At 42.1% G+C, this 3,953-nt stretch overlaps 1 long non-coding RNA gene across 1 annotated transcript; it reads left to right on the top strand.

Annotated features, from left to right (window-relative positions):
• Positions 1–506: 506 nt before the first annotated feature.
• On the top strand, positions 507–3,332 carry LOC123397593. The gene is made up of 3 exons (XR_006609983.1): positions 507–783; positions 860–1,110; positions 1,790–3,332. It is a non-coding gene; the product is annotated as an uncharacterized LOC123397593 (long non-coding RNA).
• The last annotated feature ends 621 nt before the right edge of the window (positions 3,333–3,953 follow it).

The raw sequence follows: 3,953 nt of genomic DNA, 5'->3' as shown, positions 1-3,953 counted from the left end.
GGATTTGAAAATTTTGGAGTTTAATTTTATATTGGGTATTTAAAATATTCAAAGCAACCGTGAGTGAAGATAATATGACTTCTTAAAATATAATATAGGAAAGGATTTGAAAATTATTTGTATATTTCTATGGAGTTCGAAAATATTTATGGAACATTTTTGAAGGCCAAAATAAATGTAATAAAAATATTACGTTTTATTATTTATTAAATTTGATATTTGGAAAAAATGTTTGCAGTTTTTATAATTTTAATAACATTTTTCTGTAAGATTTTGGGATTATTGGATTGAGCTTTATATTTCTTTAGACATTTTATATTTCTCCTGTAAATTAATAAATAGTATTCGTAGTTTCTACTTTGAACGTGGACCGCACAGTGTAGTCTATATCTATCCATCGCCCTGTGCGCTGGAGCAGCAGTAGCACAACAAGAGAGGACGGCCCAGCGCCGTTGTCTGCAGCCTACCCCGTAACCCATTTCCCTTTTTTTATTTGTTTTCTCGTTTCCGTCTGTGCAACTAACATCCCGGCCCCACTTGTCATCTTCCCCATGGAGCCGTGTTCGTCAGAAACACTGTAACTCGCCGAGCTGCAGCGATATTGATGAGTCAGTCGATTCGATCGATCCCTCGACTCCACGTGCAAGTTGGAGTTCGAATTCCGACGCCCAATAAGTTCTTCGACCTCCCGTGCCGTTTCTCGCCGTTCGCCTCAATTTTTGGATCTCGCTGGAGTTCGACGCCCGAAGCTCTTGACGCTGGACGAATTCGTCACCATCGCGGGTTCCAAGCACCTCCTGTCTCCCCTCTCAGATTTCCCTTGCTCCTATCTACCTCTCTCAATCCTCAAATCCGACAGGAACCCACGGAGGCGAGCGCACAAAGGACTCCCGAGGGAGATCGCCCCGGGCCCAACTTCAGCCGTTCGTCTCCGTCGCATAAGGAAGCCCCGACGCTCACGAGATCACCGCCGAGTTCGCGTTCATGCGTCGCGAGCCATCTGACCCTCCCCGGAGCCTGAAGACTTACAGGATCGCCGGCCGCATTGAGTAGAGCCGCCGCGCGCCGTTCTGCTTCAAGTCCGGTGAAGCCAGCTCTGTTCTTTCTCCGGTGAGTTGCTTCCGCCCGTTAGATCGAGTTTAAACGTCTTAGATTAGAATCCTCTGTTTTTTTAGGTCGAATCTTTTTCCTTTAAGTAACGGTCGTCTGCTCTTGAGCCACCGCAGCGGACAGTTCCAGCCCCTAACTTGAGCCACGTGGGAACACGCACAACACATCACGTTTTGTTTTGGCAGAATTTTAGTGCATTTTGGTTTAGTGATATCTCTTGACCCGTATGTCCAAATTCATCGATTATTTTTCTTACGTTCTCGTATTGACCAGGAGGATCCATACGAACCAAAGTTTCACACTTTTGCACTATTTAAATTTGAAATTAATCAAATTTGATCCAAACCATCATATGGCCATATCTTGCAAACCGTAGCACTTTTTCAAATGATTCTTTTTGGCATATTTAATTCCTTATCGATTGTACCAGTATGTCTTCCATCTTTCAATAATTTCACACACTGTCCAAATTTGTTTTGAATTTGAATTCATCCTTTCAGAGGTCATATCGTTCAAACCGTTTATCAAATATAATTGATTCCTTCTCCATTGTGATTCTATTAGCTTGTAGGTCATATTTACTTACTGGTATGTTACAGTTATTTGAGTTTATTTGAAGTAATTGTTGTTGACTTTATTTAGTATGGTTTATTTACCGATGCCTTCCTTGAACGTATAGATTGTTCGGAGTGTAAGGAGGATCAGAATTAAACGTTAGAGAACTTCAGCACCATTCAAGGCAAGTTGCCCTTTTTTATCATAGTTAATCCTATTTTTATGATGCATGTGTTGGATATGTTTTGGTGCGATTCATGTTCCTTGTTGCGTTATGTGTGTATCGTTTGTGTTGTGTAATTGTGTGCTCAGTTTCGTTTTGGTATACGATGTAGATTCTTGAGATTGTTGAGCTTATATGTGAGGACTTGTTAATAACTTGAGTAGAAACTTATTATAAAAATCACCTTGGGATGACAAGGTTGCATTATGGACATTCTTCATGGTTGTGCTTCGTCTTGTTTAGGGTTGCATTATGGTGTATCTACCCACGACTGTGTGCTTCATAGAAGGAAAGTTGCATTATGGGTATGGTCCATGGTTGTGCTCCGAGTAGTTTATATGAGGGTTGCATTGTGGTGTATCTTCCCACGGTCGCGTGCTTCCCTAAGTAAGGTTGCATTGTGGTGTACCCACCCACGGTTGTGTGCTCATTGGTAGGGTTGCATTATGGGGTGCACACGGTTGTGTGCTCCCTAGTAGTTTTCACCCACGCTCATGAAGACTAGACATAATCGGTGTACAATAGCTTCCATTTGGAGTAAACTTTACATATCTCTATGGAGTGTCATACTTTGCATTGTAGATGTAGGTTTGCTATATCATTTATGTGCAATTTTCCAATACATTCAACTTATCACGTTGTAGATTTTATGTGACGAGTGAGTGATACAATGTAGGGTTCCAATGTCTATACTTGAATTTTACTTGTGGTGCTGATGGACTTCATGGAGATTTTATTTACCTTTCCGTTGTGTTTTGTTTGTATGCTAGCTTGAGTTATGCAATATTGTAATTCTAGATCTATGATGTAATATTATGACATGTGGTTCATTCTTGATATTAAATTGTGTACTCTCTGTGCTAGCTAATGATCCAGGGACTAGCACAACAAGCATAGAGACATCGAATCTTATCAGGTTCGGGTCGTTACACAAGGAGAAGTCGGTGGACGCTACTTTCTATCGAAGCATCATCGACAGCCCGAGGTATCTCGTGCACACCCAACTAGACATCTCATTCGTCGTCGGGTTCGTGAGCAGGTTCATGGAGGCTCCCACCAGCGATTATCTCGCGGCGGTCAAGCACCTCCTCGGGTACATCGCATGCACGATCACACATGCATGTGTGTATCATCATGACGACGATGACAACCTGGTCGGTTATAGTGACTCTGACCACGTTGGTGACTTGGACTCCACGAAGAGCACCTCTCGCATATGGTTCTTCCTAGGGAGCAGTCTCCTCAACAAGCAATCGCTGAGGCAGAAGGTTGTCTCGACTTCTTCATGCGTGGCAAAGTACACTGCGGTAGCTATGGCCGCATGTGAGAGAATTTGGCTGGCTTGCTGATACGTCTACAACGTATCTATAATTTTTAATTGTTACGTGTTATTGTATTATCGTTCTAGGATGATTTTTTAGTAATTATTTATCAGTTTATATTATTTTTGAGCACTAACCTATTAACCTAGCGCCTAGTACCAGTTCCTATTTTTTGTGTGTGTTTTGTTTCGCACAAAATCCATATCAAACGGACTTCAAACGCGATAAAAAATTACGATATTTTTTGGAATATATGTGAATTTTGTGAGTCGGAATCGACGCAAGACGGTGCCCTAGGGCCCCACAACCAAACAGGGCGCGCCCCTTGTGGCCATCCCTTAACTCGGTTGGAGCTCTCTTTTGGTCGCAATAAAGTTAATTTTCCGATAAAATCCCCTCAAAATTTCAGCCCGATGGGAGTTACTAATCTTCGGATATTTAAGAAACGGCGAAGCGTCACAAAGCAGGTCGCGTAAACATGAGATAAATAGAGAGAGAGAGAGATCCAACCCCGGAGGGTACTGTCCTAAGGTGCTTTTCGTGAGGCGCACACGTGAAAGATTCACGATGGGGGGTTTGTAATATGTTTATGATTCGCTTATAGTGGGTAGCTAGAGTGAAAAAAGCTTACAAGTTACACCCAAGTAGGGGAGTTGTGTGCGTATGGGAGTAAAGAGGACTTGATGTTTAATGATATGGTTGGGTTTACCTTAATGATTTCTAGTAGTTGGAGATGCTTGCTA

This window comes from Hordeum vulgare, chromosome 5H (assembly GCF_904849725.1).
Source record: "Hordeum vulgare subsp. vulgare chromosome 5H, MorexV3_pseudomolecules_assembly, whole genome shotgun sequence".
Lineage (NCBI taxonomy): Eukaryota > Viridiplantae > Streptophyta > Magnoliopsida > Poales > Poaceae > Hordeum > Hordeum vulgare.
This window is presented reverse-complemented; position numbering and strand designations above follow the sequence as displayed.